Source organism: Notolabrus celidotus, chromosome 7, assembly GCF_009762535.1.
Source record: "Notolabrus celidotus isolate fNotCel1 chromosome 7, fNotCel1.pri, whole genome shotgun sequence".
Taxonomy (NCBI): domain Eukaryota; kingdom Metazoa; phylum Chordata; class Actinopteri; order Labriformes; family Labridae; genus Notolabrus; species Notolabrus celidotus.
The window spans coordinates 21,632,669-21,652,838 of record NC_048278.1 but is presented as its reverse complement, the minus strand read 5'-3'; the positions used below and the strand labels follow the sequence as shown (position 1 = coordinate 21,652,838).

The window sequence follows — 20,170 nt, the reverse complement described above, 5'->3', positions numbered from 1 at the left end:
AGTTCTCTTTTTATGACAAGAGAGTAGTTTTTGACGAACAAGGAGTTTTATACTTTAAAGCTTTCATGTTCCGACCAGATTTTGGGGTTACCGTCTCCAAAGCAAAAGGCTAATCTGCACAGTGAAAAAGATTAAATGAACGACTCCCTAAGTAAACACACCAATCATACAGTCGACTGGAAATGAGTGCAAATACTTTTTGCTCATTGACAATACAAACCAGCCAGTGTTTTTCCATTATAAATCATTACGTGTCCACACTACTCAACATTTCACCATACAGGCTGTAAACATACCTTACGCTTATGACATCAGATTAAAAAAAAACTGTTAAGACCTGCACAAAATCTAAGAGTGTCTTGTGATCTTGGTACCAATTTAGTATTGATCTGCCATTTGAGACCGTGGCAGTGCTGGAACCTGATGGATGGCCTTCAAGGTGGCAGAAGAGAAAAGAAGAAAGGGGAAGTGAAGATTAGAGGGAGAGGAATCAGCTCTGGTTCTTTGAAATCAAACAGGAGAGCTGGAGAGAGTGCAGTGCCCTTTTATGATGGTCTGCTGGAGTTTGCTGTGTTTTCACCTGTTGCTGCATTTGATTACAGAAAGAAAGTTTCTGGCGGTAATAACATGAAGAAACTCTTTCACTTTCGGTTGGGAAGTTCTAACGTCTGCTGTTTAAAGTCTGGAAAGACAAGGACAAATAGTCTCAGTTTTTATGTTTGGTACATGGGCTTGTAAATTTAATCTTAATTTTTGAATATTTGTACTAAAGATTTCCTGCCTTATTTTTGCCTTAATCTATACAGTCTTATCTAAAAAATAATAGAACAGCATAAACATTTAAATCACACACTTTGAAATACCTTGTAAATACGTAGCTGTGTGTGCAAAGTGTCCAACTACATAAGAGCAACCACAACTTTTTTTTAGGGATGATTGTAATTATTTCCTAAACTTAAAAAAGTGCTTTTAATATTTTCTTAGTTTTAACCTTGCTTCTAATAACCTTGAACCTTTAGTTGGAAGTGTGTAGCTTACTTCATAACAGTAAACCTTTTGCAAGAGCAGGGGTCAAATTGATAATTTTGTAAGGGACTGATAAGCATTATTTTTCACTTTTTTTTTATATTACTAATTTTGTAATGCTTTATATAAGAAAAGTTTATTCAAGAAAAAAGAAACATTGCACAGGCCTTTAGATGTTAAGTAGGTCGAGGTGGGGATTTTGTCTTTATAGAATAAGACAGCTCAAGAAAGGAAAACTGTCTTACTTGAGCAACTTGTAGGTGGTCGCTCAAACTCAAAGTTCTTCAGTGATATTTCAATTCTGTTTGATAGAGAGAGCATATGACGTTCGACCATTATTATTTCAAAGTGAAATGTCCTATTCAGAAGTTTAATGGTGTTATTTTTAATCATAGTGAAAGCAGAAAGAGGCTAATGTGGTTGAACTACAGTGCGCCAAAAGAGCCAAAATTTATTTATTATTTAAAAAATAATAATAATTTTGAACCATAACTGCTCCGTGATCAACATGCTCCTGTGTGATAATTTGCATTGCATTTAGCAAAACCCACAATGACCAGTTCATGCACAGCAGTATAGCTCTTTCTTGATGAAACCATGGAAACCATCCATTTTCACCTTGTTGAGGTTGCAATCCTACTAGATACTGGTCGGTAACTTTGATTTGCAATCAATGAATCAATCAAGCTACATTTATATAGCACCTTTCATTCAAAGCAAATGCAAATTTAAAGTGCTTTACAGTGATTCAAATAGTTGCGTGTGACCAGGTCACCCTACACTCAAAGAAATAACTCATTGGACGAACTCAATTTTATTGAGGGCAGGATTTCCATCCAATACATATATGTAGCCCCAACTCAAACTTGGTATATCCATGGAATACAATGAAAATGAATTAGTCCAACTCATTTTTAACAAATAAAGCCAAAATGAAATTATTGAAATAACTAAGAGTTATTTATTTACATTTGCCCAACTCATTTTTAACAAATAAAGCCAAGATGATATTATTGTAGTTACTAAGAGTTATTTATTTACATTTGCCCAACACATTTTTAACAAATACAGCCAAGATGATATTATTGTAGTTACTAAAAGAAAATTATTTACATTTGTCCAACTCAAACCAATGTAATTAATTGTATATTAAGCAAGATAAAAATCACCCTTAGATTGATCACAAAAAAACACAAAAGACAATACCTGGTTGGTATTTTCAAAGCATGTTGTTTTCAAGTAAAATTAACATCTTGGTGTTTGTTTTCATGTAAAATTGACATCTTGGTGTTTGTTTTCATGTAAAATTGACATCTTGGTGTTTGTTTTCATGTAAAATTGACATTTTGGCTGTATATGTTCACGGTTGTTGAATTGAGGATTTACGTGAAACCAAACACAAAGATGTCCCATTTACTTGAATACAAAACACTATGAACTCAGTTTTACTTGAACACAAACACCAAGACCTTTTGTTAAAGAACAATTCAAACACCAAGCTATCCTATTTCTCCCAGTGCCACAAAGACACACAGAGGAAACTGCAAAAACATATGTGATTCCTGTATAAATGTAGTGTTGCCATTAGCTTTAAAGCTAGTAGTATTACAGAAACAAAAAAAAAGCAGCAAATGCGAAATTCCCTTGGTCCACATTTTGGCAACAAACAACAAAAACATTTTCTTTTTTAAACTAAACATTCACAGACCAAGACTCTGATTTTTTGATGAGAACATGTCCTTTAAATGTAACTATATATGTAAAACAGCAACACGAAAACAGTACTAGCCATTCACGATCAATGAAAACTCCAATATATTGAACAGTGTTCAAGTCCATTTCATCCTGAGTTGAGTGATGAAATTAGACAGGGAGGAGAGGAATGGAGGTGCTAGTTGACTCGAGATGAATGGCCGCTTGAGATGTGTGGATGGTAGTCACACTCAGAGTTAGGATGGGGAGGTAAAGTGGGCAAACTTTGTCCATCCAATCTTAAACCCCCATCAGTGTTCATTAGGGAGGAGCAATTACATAATGTCTCTCTCCACTCCCCATGGCTGCATACATGTTCATCGTGTTATTCAAACAGTTCAGTAAACAGCCCCTTGCCTGCTTCTGTGAAACTTCATTAGGATCTTTTGGACAAACTCAAAAGTGTACTTGAGGTTGTCTGGAAAGCTCAGATCAAGGGCATTAATGAGCCCAAACATCATTATGACCCCCATGATGACACCATGATGACACTGTCCACGTTGCTCAGGACTTTGACGCCTTCGATCATAATTCCCACATCCTCTGGCTGGCCATCGGCATCTTGACGGATTATGTATATCCCCATGACTGTGAGGGCGATGTCCCTTTCTGCATCCTCAGTGGCGGAGGCCTATACAACAACACAAACACAGAACACTTGTGTTAAGTAAAATGCTAAACACAACAAGTAGAAAATGAATTGTTTTGTGGCCTGCATCTGTGATGCGTTTCATATGAATTTGCAGTGTTTTCTAAATGCTGCATGTGAAGTGAAATAGATTATATCTCACGGGTTAAATGTTTTTAAAATGGTCCAGTAAATTACTTCAGCCAGCAGCCATGAACATGCAACTGTAATTGCTGCAACATAATCATTTAGGCAACCACATCCCTATAGAGACGAACCTGTAGGATGCTTTTTTGTTGAGCAGGAGAAAGTTTTATCCAAAAAAGCCTCAGTCTGTTTGCCACTGCCAGCTAAGGGGATCCACTAAACCAAATCCAAAACTTCTTGCACCTATCAGTAATTTCAAACTAAAAAAAAACAAAAAAGAAAACTGGTATTAACTTACCAGATATTCCTTGAAGTCGGTGTCAGGATCTTCATTGAGGTAGATAACAAGGCTTCTCAGGGTGCACTCCCTCCTGATGTCGATGTCGTCACACTAAAGCAGGGGTGAAGAATCAACACAGAATTTGGCTAAATATGGGTGCAACAGTGGCACAGGGAGAGGAGCAAGTTGACTAGGGGTGTAACAAGGGATGTCTTTGAATCGATACATCAAAGACGGATCATACCACTACATCGATCCAAAATCTAATTCTTAATTTTGAGACCAGAAACTTTAAATAAATAAATAAAAAACTTGATAAAACTTTTACCCCTAATGAAGACTAGAGCATTGAATCTTCAAGGCATTACTGAGCAGGGCACATACCCCTGAATGCCCCGAATGAGCTGGTAGTTGCCTTGCAACCCAGTGAAGTAGGTCAATGAATTGGAAACACTGTCAAGTATTTTGGATAAGGCACAGGCTATTTACCATATAGACAAAACTGTAATATACATTTCTACTAACCAAATCTATTTTTGCCAGGACATCTTTGATTCTTTGCCCCTTCACTCCTCCTTTGCTCTTGAAGATCTGCATCAGCTGTGTGAAAAGTTGTCCAGCTGTGACATGAAATTTGACTGCAGTGGTTTCGTGGTGATCCCCAAGAACTCTGCATTAATCTGATAAAATGATAAAAATAAATAGTTTAGACAAATTAAAATTGCCATTGTCCAACAATAAATCATCAAGAAGAACAAATATCAAAACATAAACGTACAAATTAACTTAATTTAGCTTACTTCATGTACTAAAAGTGCATGGGCAATCTGTGTAGGGACATGGATAGCGATAGCTGCCCCTTAAATGCCCATGAGTCTGCCTAAAATGCTGCAACAACAAATTAATGCTAGCTAGTTCTTTACACTGCCACATTCATCATCCTGAAATAGAGAATAAAGTACTAATAATAATCAGCACATATCACATTGAACAGATGACAATGATACAGATCAGCTTGTAACAGCATTAAACAAGTAACTTAAGTACTTACCATCACTAAGAGGCTGCCACAAGAAGCTTGGTAACTCTGAACACTGGGACATTGGCATAAGAAGCTTGGTAATGCTGACTACGAGGAGGCTGCCACAAGAAGCTTGGAAAAGTTGATCGTACTGCAAAAGATGAAAATACATTAAGTTGTGAGGGCAAGTGCCAGAATACACAGAAACATACAGTCAAGTCAAAACAGAATTAAAGCACTTACCAATGAAATTAGATACAATTTGAACATTTAGAAGGGACTAGCCATTTTTCATAGCAAAAATTAAGCTTCACATAACTAAGATCAAGTCATGAAATTATTTTTAATTCTGCCATTTTATTAAAATGTAAAACAAACAGGAACAACTTTAACCTTCCTGTATGTATTAACCGACTTACTGTAACCTACAATGTACATTTATTGCTTAACTGAAAACTTTACTGAGGGAGAGAGACAGGAGAAGAGACAGAGACCGCAGGAGATGATGGAGAGTATGTTTTAGTAGGACCGTATCCATCAAGTGTGTGTGTAAAATTAAAACCCTTTAATATTGAACATAAAAATAAATACATTAAGATGTTTACCAACTTTATCAATGTTAAATGGTAGCAGTTGAGAAGTTGACTGTTTCTTCTCAACACTACTACTAACCTGTTTTTATTTTTAAGATTAAGACAGAACAAACAAACATGTGAAATCCACTCACAGGTGGGCTCCTAGGCTCATTGTGTAACTGCCAAAGTACACCAGATCCGTCTCCACTCTGTCAAGGCATCGGTAGATATGTTTCTCATCAAATCAACATGTTAACTCACCCCGGCTCCGCTCCGCTGCGCTCCGGCTGCGCTCCGGCTGCGTCTCAGCTCCAGCAGGATACGCAAGCCTTCTACTTCTGCGGGATGCCGGAGCAGTGACGCGTCAATCTGCACAGAACAGTCGTGCACTGAAACATTAAACATTAGCATTAAACAACCGGTTAACTTTCAAAATTAAGCAAACTGTGTCCACACCAGATCATATGTAGCTTGACTATAACAACAAACCGACATTATGAGCGGAGCTTGGCTACAAGTCAACAGTTTTCAGGTTTTACAGCCGATTATGAATGAGAGGCTCATAATTGGCGTGGGGAGCGCAGGAAGCCCTCCGTTACTCAAGCTGTCTGGCGGACCTGCTACGTGCCGGAGTGTGTGTGTGTGTGTGTGTGCGTGCGCAGTCAACGTGCAAAGGAGCGGAGACAGAACGACATGCACCTGGTGTATTCCCTTAATTAACCCCACTGTTCTCCCTCACCCCCTATTACACATGTTTAAAATACACGCACAACAAGAAGTTAATAATATACAGTACAATGGTCCACGGCTCGGCCGGCAAGACTAACCGTCCAGCTCTCCAGGGATTCACTGGACAGACAGTGAGGTGCTTTCATCTCCGACTGTCGAGTCTACAATCCACCCCGCTCACTCTCACACACATACCTAACAGTCACATAATTAGTGAGGCCAGGTTCGTTCACTTCAATATTTGTTTGCACTTCTCAATTGTAGTTTTGTGGCTGCCATGTTCGTGTCAAGGCTGTCGTGTTAGCTAGCGGCCATGTTGGAAGTTACCTAGCCCGCAAACTCGGACTTTACAATTAAAGTTCTCCCCACAAACATTAACACACTGCACGTATTTTGGTAAAAAGTACTAAAATACCAGTAACGAGGCACAGGCTAAAGTACTACAGTACAGAAAACCGAATACTTACCAAAGAACGGACTTCGACCTGCAGACGGTTTCCCACGATGTACGGTCCAGCAGCCAGAAGGAGTGATGAATGAGTTTTGCCCGCGACGATGGCATAACGCATGCGCAAAGGGCGGTACCACATTCGAACTCATTTATTTTGTGTTGATCAACATTAAATAAATCCCATAAGGTATATGATTCATACATTTTATGTTTCGCTGACTAAATATATTGGTGTATGTTTTCAAACTAGATATTTTTAAATAAAGACAACAATACTTAAATGTGTCACATCTAAGAAGGGCTTGAATCATTTTTATGAGTGTAGGCTCGTTCTACTCACCTCACCTTGTTACTTGTTGTCTTAAATGAGGGGTAATTTCAATCAAACCTGTGCTCCATTAGGTACGTTACTTAAAATCATACCACTGTTTTATGTAAGTACATGATTATGACCTAATGAGACAGAAAATTGGCGCCTCTGGTCTAATTTATTTTAATTTGCACCCAGGCATGCTTGGTGGGCAATGTGGTAATGGTGGCTGTTGCACTGGTAGTCATGATAGCCTACGTCTGTAATGAATATTTTGCTAATATATCACCATTTCCTGGATAAATACTGGGTAAAACAAAAGTTATAAGTCCAGAGTTATGCGTCATTCAGTATTAGACCCTGACCATTGTTAATAACTGGAGATCATTACACATTGCATAATGACCACTTCCACAAAACCCCCCAGCTGTTTTTACTTGTGACTGAAAATAGATAAATCTTCAGTATTTTATAATTGAAAATAATGGCTTGTGTAATTAGTTTTTTTTTTTGGATGTGGATATACTTGTTGAAGAACAGTATAAGATGAACTCCAGAAATAAAAATAGCAAAATATGATAAATTGCAGTTTAGCTCAACAGTTCATAATGTGCAAACAGTTTAAAAATACATCTACTTTGTATTAAGCAGTTAAGGCTGACTCAGAATATTTATATATTTGGACTAAATATAACATTTCTCCTTCTTATGCCATCAGGAGGGAGAGAAATAGTCAAATGGTCCAAACAATAAGAATACATCTGGACGCTGCAAGCATTACCTGATGGAGGCAATAAAGTCATGACAGAAACGAAGAAAAAGGAAAAGCACACCGCAGGAAGAGTCATTGTTCATGGACCAGCTAAATTAAACCCAGCAGGAGGAACACTATTTGAGTGAAACTACAGCAAAACTGTAGTGAGCTTTTCAGTCAGCCCACACGCAAACCTAGACAGAATATGAATGATACTTTTATCCTTGAACTACCCCAAACAACAGAATACATGCACATTTCAGGGGCCTTTGGTAAACAAAATAAAGCACTCTCAAAATGCGCAGTATGAATTCTAAGTGTCTGAGATTTATGAGGTTTTGAAAAAACATTTTTGAATGGGTAGGAGTTACTTCAGTACACAGTTGTCTGCTTTGGCTGTATTTAAACTCTGTACACTATAACCTTACAAGAATCTGGATCTGTTAGCAGATTAAAGATGAGAAATGAGACTGAACACATTATTTTGTCCTTTTTCTTGGAGTTATTGCTGTGAATGTCAGTGATGCCCTGATTCAAAGTGAGAGCAGATTTGAAATGTCTTTAACAGAGTTGAAGCCTAAAACTTATAAATAACCGCATAATGTTTGACTTTATCCTTTATGATCAGAACTCCTATCAGATCATGACTGATTCCAGTTCAGATGTGATGTGGGGATAGGCAAACCTTTTACTAGCAGTTAATGCATGATCTGCTGACACTTCCTGCCTTTAAATCTTGTCTTTGGAAACACTTTTACAACCTAGATTTGACCTGAAAACTTTTCCCACCTGTTTCCGTGTACAACTCTGTTGCGCAATAATTATAATTTTTTGCAATGATGTGACTCCACTCTTCATATACTGTTATGTCATGGGAACTGCAAGACTCAGTATAGATAGCACATGATAGCAGTATAGATTAGCTAAAACTAGGTTATCAATAGACCTGGCTTTAGATCCCCATCTCTAGTGCTCCTTGCTTAAAAGTGCTGAAAAAATATTATTATTAATATTATTATCATCATTATCTACAATAAAAAAAACACACAAAGAATAATAATACCATCAAAAATAACAATAATAATAAAGTTATAATAATAATCTAATTTGATGAATATTTTCTGGTTAGAATGATCAAATCAGTCAAACTGACTTATTTTAGTGTTGTATTTTTTATCTGACAAATGAATACATTTTCAAAGGTTAGTTATTTAAAGTTACCTTTCAAATTGTTCCTATAATGTCAGCAGAGATCTACCAAACTGAATCCCTGGGCAAATAAAGCAAGTTATGAACAGAATTGGAAAAATTTATGTTTCCTGTTATGTACAATAGACTTTGATGAAAAAGAAAACTATTTGCCAAAAAAAGGTGAAATGGAATAACAGGACTGTCTATATAAATATTTACAGGCAACTCAAACTGTGTCCTAACCAATTGTATGGTCACTGACCAGGCAAACATGAGCAGATTGAAAATATCAATGTTTCCCCTAGACTTGCTTTGAAATGAACATCATGTCCTGACTTCCCTGTAATTAATTAATGTGTTATCATGGATAACTTTTCTTAAAAGATTTTGCTGTTGAAGCGCTTCAGGCATACAATGACTCTGATTGAAAGAGCCACCCATGTATGAATTTTTATGGGTAAAATAATATTAAAACTGCCAGTAATAACATGAGTTAATATTAAGGCAGGGATGGCTGAAGTGAGAGCAGACAACTAGAGAAAATTAATTTCCTCCCCTCACTTTTGGGAAAATGTCCCTTACTTTTTCTGTATTAGACCAGGCACAATGAGGACTTACAAAGAAAAGGGGGTTCACCCGTCAAGAAATGATGGGTGGCCTTGAACAAAAATAATGTGAAAAATGTGCAAAGTAAAATGACCAAATATAAATGTTTGATAAAACATGGAATTAAATGAAAATCTGAAGAATCACCAGACTTTGACATCAAATGTAGTTTTTATTTTCAACATTTGTGCTCATAGCAGAACAAAGTCCGAAGTTTACTGATCTGTTTACAGTGTTACTGTGCAGCACAGCAGTTTGTGGCAGTTTTCTTTTAAACTCAAATAATAAAAAAAAACCTCACTATTTTTGTTATCTTATAGAAAATCTAATAAAAATCAACCTTTTCAGCTGGTCAGAGTTCTCCTTCTCTGAATATAAACCACCCTTAAACAGACACCCAAGCCACTGTAATGTAGCATGGTCTAAAAACTAGACAGGACTGTGTTCATTCCTCAAGTGGTGTAGAGATGGCAGCAAAATATGGCTGAAAAACTGATTATGATGAATTATTTCAGCCTGCTGTGATAATTTCAGCTGGGTCAGCCGTGTTATGATGTCTTAATTAAGTTTCATGTTAAAATGCAGCCTCAGAATTATCAGTTTGCCCCCAAGTGCTAAGCACAGCCATCTGGTGCATCACAATGATGAGCAAGTATCCGTCTAATGAAGCTTTCATCAAGCCAAACAGGTGCCACAATTTCACAAACAACACTCAATCAAGAGCAAAACAATTCTGACATCTGTATATTATAAAACTGAAAACTGAAAAGAGAGTAAATGAAAGGTAGGGGTAGGGCTGTGTAATACCAATGTGGTCGGCCAACAGAATTTGTTGATTCATCCTGGTGCTATTATAGAAATATTGCTTTCTAATAAGACATGTTTTGTCAGTAAACTCAGTTATTTAAGCCTTTATCAGTATAAAACAGAACAGAGAAAGCTCTACTTGTCCTTTTTTTAATCCAATATAAAAAGTGCAAAACATTTTTTTTGTCATTTTCACGTGCCTGCCTCTGAGGAGAAAGGTTATTTCACACTGGGAATTTGTCAAATCACAACCAGAGACGTTCAAAGACATGAGGGATGAGGAGTCAATAACTGAAGAGGGCACAACAGAATTTGATGCAGGAATTACTTTCCTTGCCCTCTGGCTTTTTGGCAGCCTCGAGAGAACCTTTTCTTTGTGTTTTTTTCCCTTGTGAGGGATTTTGTGCTCAAAATAGATATTCCCGTCACTGCATAATATGCTGTCCAACCAATTCTCTTCATACCAGACGGGTGACGTCTAAACACAGTTCCTCACGATTCAGTGATTGACAGACTTTATTTTAGCTCTGCTCAGCTCACTTTGGATAGTAATAAATGGGTTATAATGATTATAAAGCTATAATCTAGAAGCAGAAGAACTATTTCCTTGCACATTAGGGTTTTTGCTCCCTACTTGCTGTTGACATCATGCATTAATAATCACTGCTGCGATCTAAAGCATCATGCTTGGCATTAATTGCTGATCATTACCGGATATCAACAAACCCTGTGGTAAATTGCAGGCTGATTGCAACATCAGTCATGCATTTCAATTTGTGTTAACCTCTGCTGAGGCAGAGCCTGTGTATTGGCATGGTGAGACTTCATCATCTCACAACAAATATGTAAATGATCATAGGGAAGGTAAGAAACAATGAACACTATTTTTTTCCTGGTTAAAGTAATGAAAAGACACAATCAACACTATTTTTCCTGAGTTAATGATGAACAGAAAGTTGCAAGTTCTCCTGTTGGATGTTAGGAACCACAAGAAAAAATAATATTAATATTAAATTAATATTAATATTGTTATTAGTTATATGTCGTCTTGCAATGCAAGACTATAAAGGAGTATTTAAAGAGCAAAAAAGGGTAACAACAAATACAGTGTGCTTATTAAGTTTGTTTGGTGCCAGTCATTTTGTATCTAAAACAAAAAAATGTAGAAATGGTTTCATTAGTTTGTCTTTTAATTCTTATTCTTAATTATTTTGGTTCATGAATGAATTTGGTATTGGTATTTCAAATTTTAGAAATTCAAACTTAGGTGACTAGAGTGCTTTTGTAGTAATAATGGTGAAACAGTTACCACAATGACTTTTTCACTTCGGCACAGCTCAAATCTGCACTGAGAGGCAGCCTGGTCCCACATTTGTGTTTTCTATTCTAAGCCATGCTACATGAGCTTGGCTAACCAGGATATCTGTGGTGAGCAGACAAGCATGCTAATGCAGATAAAGAACTCATACTCTGCCAAAGCTATACAGTCCAAACTCACTCTATAAAACTTTTTTTACAGTTAAATTCTGACAGAGTACTTAAAAAAACAGAAATAGTTTCATGTAAAAAGGTTTTACTGGTTGTGGTTATCACCATAAATAATAATTGACCTCACACTGAATATTTAATTCTGATTGGTTTACCAGAGTGTGGTATTTCCATGTAGTGCACTGCTAAGGTAATTACCAAAATAAACACAAATAACAGGTCATTGGTATTGATGCAGTTCTGATCTCATGACTGAGCTACATCTTATATCTCCTCATATCAAGTACACCCTCTTTAGGGTGATTTAAAAACCCTACTTGAAGCTGTGGGTCTTTTATTTTTCCAATAACGACCAACTCACAGTACATTATTCCTCATGAAATTGAAATAGATGGCCATAATGCCGGAATAAATTACAACCAAGCTCTCCCAGATGCGCCAGTTTCTTTATTGTTTTAGCAGATGCAGAGTAACTAATGTGCAGAACCCTTTTACTTTTGTCAGTATGCTTTTAAACAATGATTAGTAAGAGGGTGTTGGGCTCATCAAAGTATGACTTTTTCCTTTGGTGCTTTTAGGGCACAAAATTAGACATTTAGTCACTATTTCATTCACAGCTCACAGAGAAAACAGTACATCAATGTGAGATCATCAAATATAAATCAAAGGAAAAAGACGTAGGGTAGAGAAAATTAAGTGCCCAGACTGCATGCTGTCTAATGAGCCTATTCAGGTGATAAATGGCCCTATTTATAAAGATGATTTGAATCTCGCATAACCACCTGTGAGTTGGTTTTGAGTCAACCCTGTTGTGCTGTTTTGCCCATCTTAAAAACTGAATGTCTTAATAGACTGAATATTTAATGGTGTGATGAGAGTAGAGTAGAAACAGTCCTACTCTTACTTGGTAAAAACACTAACAGTTGTTAATGGCTTTGATGGCTGTCCCAATTCATGAAATGGTTCATTTCAAACACATTCTGGTTCAAAATCCAACCTGTGTAATCAATGCTATGCCCACATAAAATATGCTTTTTAAGCTATCCTGACACGATCTCTCTTTTATACCACTTTTAAGTGCATATGGCTCCTGTTTGCATTATTTTTCATAAATTAACATATTTCTGTTTCAGCAATATTTTAGCCCTGCAGAATTGTTCTGGCTGTAAGCTGCATACAAGTAACCTATGCATATATAATTTGTAAGTTATATTGTATAATACATGACTGAAGTTATTAGTTTTGTTTTGAATGATAATTCTAAAACTTGAACATAGGTCAGAATGAGATTTGTTTCAGTGAAACACACTGTGACCATTTAACTACATCTAGATTTTAATCAACTGAGGGTAAATCTTATATGCTGATAAGAGATGGTAAGCAAGACCCTGTATGGAGAACATGAATACTAAAATAGAAAATGATTGAGAATGGGAAAGAGCTGGCTCTGCTGCTGCTGATCACCCTAAGCAGTGTACATGGTTGCTAAAGAGTGACATTGCCCTTAATATTTTGTTAAAAATTGATATTCTCAATTTTGATCCTGCTGCAAAGTTCTGGACATCAAAACTAGTCACAACCTTTGTTCTGATGACACATGGAAACAAATTGGAACTGTATCATACCTTATTAGCAACATCCATTGCTGTGCTGTTAGCTGGAGTGGGTCAGTGGGTACCAACGTTGCATTCACTTTGAAGTGCACAGCCTGCAAATAAACACAAAAAGCTTACATGAGTCACTGTGGTTGGGATGAAAGAACAAGTTTAGTACAAGCATTAATATAAACATTAGCATAGAAACTTGGCAATAACAAAATATTATAGTCTGGAAAAGTCCTGAGAATCTCCTTATTTTTACTGAACAGCATATAGCCCTCCTGATAAATACAAAAAAAATATATAACCAGTCATTCTGTAGAAGTGAATAATTTCTGTCTTTTTCAAACCAAGATACCAAAATAAACCAAGTCACTTTTTTTTCCAGAGAGGGTCTCTGCTATCCATGACCTCTCCTTTACCTCTAAGAACTCAGTGATGTCTCTGGCTCAGACTGTTTGACATTGACCAGCTTTACTTTGCTGAAGACACCAATGCAGCCTCTTGATCATGCAGGAGAAGGTTTGTTCTTAACAAGGAGGCAACAAGGCAGGTTGTATCCCTGGTTTGTATAATCAGAAACCCAGAATAATGCCAATGGGTGCTGACTTGTATGTGTTAACAAGCTGTGCTGTTGATAAGCTAACCTCATATCTCTCAGAGTTCAATACAATCGTAACTGGAATAAAATGTAATTTTATTGTTTCTTTCCTTTCAAACTTTAAATTGTCTTACTTTCTGGTCCCTTTGGCCTAGGATCATATTGTCTGGTTCTTGGGTTGCCTGTGATGTCAGTTTAAATCGCTGTCTGGATTCTCTTTGTGTTTGTTTTTCTTGATGTCTGATTTTAATTAAATTTTTTGTTTAGGCTCTCTCTGCTGTTGATTTCTTGTGCTTTGTTTTTATGTGCCCTGCTGTCTGTCAAGCACTTTGTAAACCATGGTTTTTGAAATATGCCAAAAATATATAAATAAATGTATTATTACTATTACAATGATAGATCTGACACAGGGATGGGCGATATGGCAAAAATGTATCATCATTTTCGAAGGGAGAATCACAATCTCAACTTTATCACCACTCTTTTTCATATTTTTTTAATAGCACATCCCTAACCTGATATAATAATTGACTTCATAGGCACTATTCTTGGCAAAATTGGTTTCAGGTATCGAAAACATTTTAAATTGGATACAATTTGACTGCAAAATCACATGTTCTCCAGTGAGACACAAAGAAGTTGTGAAGTTGGTATTATTATTATACTGTTCATCACATTTCCAAAGTATAGTTTCAAAACTTTCTTAATAAACACCAATTGTATTTTGTTTTGTTTTGCTATCATCATGAGCATTATTCATTCTGCAGAGTTGACTGCATTCCTCAAACATTAGATCTCAGTTGAGGACAGTGGAGATGACCTCTGTTTGGGATGCATGGTGATGTGAGAGGTGGAGAATGACTTAGTAAAGATTAGTTCCCACAAGCTTTGACTTGGCCTCTGAACTTTCTGAATCCCCAGGGGTCTCTGTGTTTGAGTGGGACCGGGACAACATGCAAGCAACTGATAGGAGAAGACATGTAAATTAGCGGGCAGGGATACGTCTGTTTATGAGAAGGATGCTGTTAGATGCATTTTCTGAATGTGCTCTTGAAGAAAAGTTGAAGTGTAACATCTGCATATCTTTCACAGTCTGTGTCTAATAGGGATATGACTTTCAAAGGTTAGTTGACCAACAAGGCTGCAGTAGCTCCAGGGACGTAATTTTCTTGCTTGCGAGAAGTTCAATGACAAGCCAGGTTATAAGACACAGCTGAAGGCACTACATCACAGCTAGTGGACAATGTATTTATTGAGGTCTTTGTAATAAAAGGGCATGGGTTACTTGCTTGGCCTTCATGCTTTAAAGATTAGAGTGAATCACAGTCATCAGTTCAGGAAGACTGTTCATATGTATTAAGTCCTGCAACTCCACTTGACTACAGCTACTATCAACCTGACATATTCATCCTTTTAGTATTTTTTATATCATAAAACACAACTTGATTTGCAGACAAGTTCTAATATGATATCATCAGATTAACAGAAGTGGAGAAAATCAATCAGATATTAGCATGGCTGCATGTTGTAATACCATGTTGCCCTTTCTAACACCTTTTATGTTACCTAGACTTAAATATAGGCAGCAATCACATACTCTTCCAATGGTGCAATAAAAAGATATCACAAAAAAAGTGTAGAAAAAATACTGCTCACATTACACTCTCAGTTCATTGGAAAGTTTTGTTTTTTTATCATCCAATGATTAACACCTGAAACTAGTTGATTCTTTGCAGCTTTAGAAGATTTTGTGCATTGACTTAAATACTTACAGTACAGTATAGCATTTTAAGCTGTATCAAAGGCTGAGGTATGAAGCAGTGTTCTCTCAGTGTAATACATGAACTTTTTTCTTTTGCAGAGAAGTTCTTCGTAAACCACTTTCAGGGTCATTCCCCTGCACTCAATTAATCCAAGCTCCTGACTCAATGGTGCCCTCCCCTCTATGCTACAGAAGTATAACTTAAACCTTTCAAATGGGCACTGTGACATCAGTCCTTGAAGTTAGGATGTGATCAATGATCTGCAGTACAACTTTTAAAAATACCAGAGGCAGACTTGTTAGAGATCGAAAAATACAAGAAGTCCTTTGAGACTGCTCGGATGCAGGTACACATGCCCTGCCAATTGAAACACAACCATCATTAATGTTATTAGTCACACCTGTGCATGTACACTCTTGGCAGTAGCTGCTACAAGTCCACAAGCAATCTATCATGGGGTGATAAAGTGATGTGTGATCAGGGTATCATTTCAAGAGGGATTTTTATCCAATCCTTTGGATTTACTTGGATTACTCAGTTGTGGCTTTGCAATATTAGCTAGGTTATAGATATAGAGGTGCAGAGGACTGCTGGACTCTGACTAAAACCACATCACCTGTGTGGATCAGATGGAGAGTAGGGGTTGATAGTGTACTGGTTTCAATACAGGCACCAGTGTTACGTTCTTCCACAACATGGATTTTAAACAAGTGTGTTAATTTATTCACACACGTTTTTGGTTTCAGGTGCACACGTGAAGGAGGTTTACTTCCGACCACATAGAGCCATGCTGGTGTGTTAAATAAAATAGCATAACAGAGTGATTTGTGATGGACAAAATTGTAGCTTGAATTTTGGTCTACTTCCTGTTTAGACACCTCAAGGCAGAGCAGAGCCATGCTCACTAAACAAAGGGCACTGCTGCCTCCTCTTCATGTCAGAGGGTGTCAATGTTAGCAATGAAAAGGAATTGTGAAATGGGTGAACTTGTGTTCTTTTCACTCCAAGTTGGATGTAGGCAAGTAACAGCACTGCCGGGATCTGTGTCTGCCTTACAGAACTATCTACTTGAAAGCTGGTAATTGTTCCTCAGCTAAAGCTTAGATAAGTCAATGACAAACATGTTTCATACCTGGCTAATTCTCCCCGATCAAAGCCCCTGGTTGTTGTGTTGTTGAAAGTACTTTCTTACTAAACAGCCAAGACAAGTGTAAAATAAAGTAGATGTCTAAAAATGCAAACAAGGAAGAAGGAGAGAAACAAAAATGTAGATCACATAGATTCAGTTACAAGCTACAGGAAACTGAGACCTGACCTCATATTGGTTTATATAAACATTTTTCTGGTCTCAGGCCCAAACATTAGTGGGGTATGGCATAACAGGCATGTTTGAAGGGGAGGGAGGGGTTGTAAGGAGAGAAAATGGGTTAACATGCATTTACATGTGATCCCTTTCCTTTTGTAATACCGCAATATAGTACCGTTGCCAGAAAGCGAAAACAAAATCTTTAAAAATGAGAAATGTTGAGTAACATTATTCTGCATCAGCTTACAGTAATTTGTCTCACTCACCTATCCGTTTTCCAAGATGTGAGGGGAAAAAACTGACAATATGTGTCCTTTCCTTCCCTCTACTCTTTAGTATCAAGTTTTTTTTGGCTGACCTTGCTCCTGGCCCCGAGCTGTTTGCAGCCGAGCAACAGAGCAGAATGACGGTAAAAAGGCTTTTCCTCTGTGGACCGAGCAGAAATCAGTCAGAGCTTTGTTTAAAGATGAAGGTTAGGATTCAGGTCAAATGTGCTCTCGTAAATCTGGACTTTTTTGATGCTCCTCTGAGGCATAATTTTTATGCACCACAAGTGCGACTCAAAGGCTGCACATTCTGAATTGTAATATTGCAAACTTGAGACTGTATTCAATAAAACAAAGAAGCTGAAAATTAAAAAACGGCATTCATTAAAATGAAATACAGATCTTGTTTAGTGAGTATTTCACAAATCCAAGCTTGTAGCAATGCAATACAGTCCGACTGATATTTGAATTATTGTGCTGATATGGGCCTTTCAATAAAAGTGTTGTCACTTGCGGACGGCACATGGTGAGGCGCGCACACACCTGGACCTGGACACACACACACACGCGCGCAAGCAAGCAAGCACGCACGCACGCACGCACGCACGCATGCATGCACTTTTTCTTCCTGTGATTGTTTTAACGATCAATTGTTCTTTAAAAAGAGACCCACTACTAGATTGTTAAGGTTATCTGTTTATTCATGTTCTGGTCACTAACCATGCTGATCTGCTCCTCCACAGCTGCAGTGTTGGAATAGAAGCTGCTTCTTCTGTTTCGTGTTTCTAGGCGGTTGGCATCCAGCTTGTTGGTGCATTACTGCTCCGGAGTGTTGGAATAGGAGCTGAGGGTGCAGCCTCCTTTTATTGGTGGAGGGGAGAGTGAGCCCAGGTGTGGTAATGATGGAAGGAACAATGTGGAGCATAGTTAGGGGTTAATTATCTTTTATTCATGAACTGATGGGGTTTATGAAGGGTATTTTGGGGAGAAATGATTAGTGATGTAGTGTAACACAAGTGTTTAAGGTAAGATGAGTTGGTGGTTGGATATATTGGGTACAGAAGAGTTAATTGCTCCTAAGAGTTGGTCCAGAGGGAGGGGCTAAGCCCTTAAAAGCCTCTGTCCACCATGTTTTTGAGGAGTCTGAGAGTAGCTCTCAATGAGTAAGGTTGGTGTAATGCTGGAGTTTTGTGTTAATTCATTTTTCTTTTGTTTGTTCCAGAGATTTTGGTTTTCACTTGTTTTTGCAAATAAAAACACATTAGACAATTTTGTGACTCAAGCTGTCATGTTTTTGCTTGTTTATGGACCTTTTTTATGACCGGCCTACAACATGTTTCATCCCTGTATTTGTCACCAGCATTACTAATATATAATTATTTAATGTAGATTCATCAAGTTATTTAAAAAAGTAGCATTTGGGGTAAGTCATGCTGGTAAAAAACTAATACGAATTCCACACTGAAAAGCCCAGTATCTTCTTTGTAGATCTCTACCTTGACTTCCTAATCTGCTTATACCGTGTATCCCAATACCAGCTGGATTAATACATGCATATCATTGGTAGAAAAAGCCTGTTTGCTGAAATTTGCAAGCTTTGGCAAACATTGCACTTGCTGCCAGCACTGCACTGTAGTTTTCCATCTTTCGACTTAGACTAAAACCAGTCGATTTTTGGATGGGCTTACAAGTTATGAGATTAGATAGGTGCATTGACCAATATCAGAATCTTAATTTCAGGCTGTATTGAGGGTTGATACTCAAACTGCTTTGAAAAATCTTCAAATTACAGAGTTAATTACAGTGCGAACATCAGGAGTGGCGTGGGTGACATAATACATGGCCCATGATAACAATAATTTCAGGATAAAGTAATAATCAGTAGATAGCAAACCAATAAGAAATGAGACCAAGACATGGTCAAGGAAGCTGGCTGTCTAACATGAGTCTAGTCCTGCTCGAGGTTGCTGCCTGTTGAAAGGAAGTTTTTTCCTTGCAAATTAAATTTACAAATATACATAACTACAAGACAACTGTTAAAAAAGTGTAAAAAAAAAAAATTCTTTAAAAAAGCACATTTCAAAATAAACACATTTTGCTGCTTTACTTGGGTCAGTAAACCTGTTCAAATGTTATGCTTGAACTTTAAAACATAAACTTATTGTTGTGTTAACCTGTATGACTCCACCTCTTCTCTCATTTCAGAATAAAGAGATGGAATAGCCTTTTCTTTCTTTTTCTTTCTACTTTGGGGTTAAGGAGGCTAGCACGTCTCTAACTCGTTTTCACCTCTGTTTGACATTATCCTGGAGTAAGCTTCTTCCTCAACCAATTTAACTGCTGTTCACATTATCTTTATTCACGTCATAAGTGCCACTGTGTGGAGTCATGACAAAGTGACTTTGCGAAAACGATTAGCAGGGAAACCTCTTTAGCGAAAAATCTGATTATAAAAAATACCAATATTAAGTGCCTGCAAATTGACTATGGCATCACACATGTCAGGACAACAATCTATTGCTGTATCAATATTTTGTCCCACCCGAGCAAATATGCACATTTACACTGCTGAGTGGTTACTGCAAGGGAAAGTCAATAACACGCAACAATGCCCGATATGTTGTGCGGAAATGTATTGATATGATCTGTGAATTAGAGTTAGAGGTGCAGTGTGTGGAAATGTCAGGTTCTAGATGGAAACGCTCCCCTGCTCAGCCCTCCCATTGGAGAAGCGATGGTGGCCTTTGAGGACAAGGAGCTCCTGTGATGCATGATAAGTATGATCTTCCATTTGTCAGGTTTTTAATATAAATAAAGTCCTTCAATACAAATTGTTATGCACAAAACAACTACTCTGCTCTTCATCTTTCA

At 37.3% G+C, this 20,170-nt stretch overlaps 1 protein-coding gene across 1 annotated transcript in view; it reads right to left on the bottom strand.

Moving 5' to 3' along the window:
• Window positions 1-18,129, bottom strand: part of ctnna2 (catenin (cadherin-associated protein), alpha 2) — a 422,437-nt gene extending 404,308 nt beyond the window's left edge. Inside the window, 2 exon segments of the mRNA XM_034687997.1 lie at window positions 13,391-13,473; window positions 18,020-18,129. The gene's annotated coding sequence lies outside the window, so the exon portion shown is untranslated.
• Window positions 18,130-20,170: the final 2,041 nt, after the last annotated feature.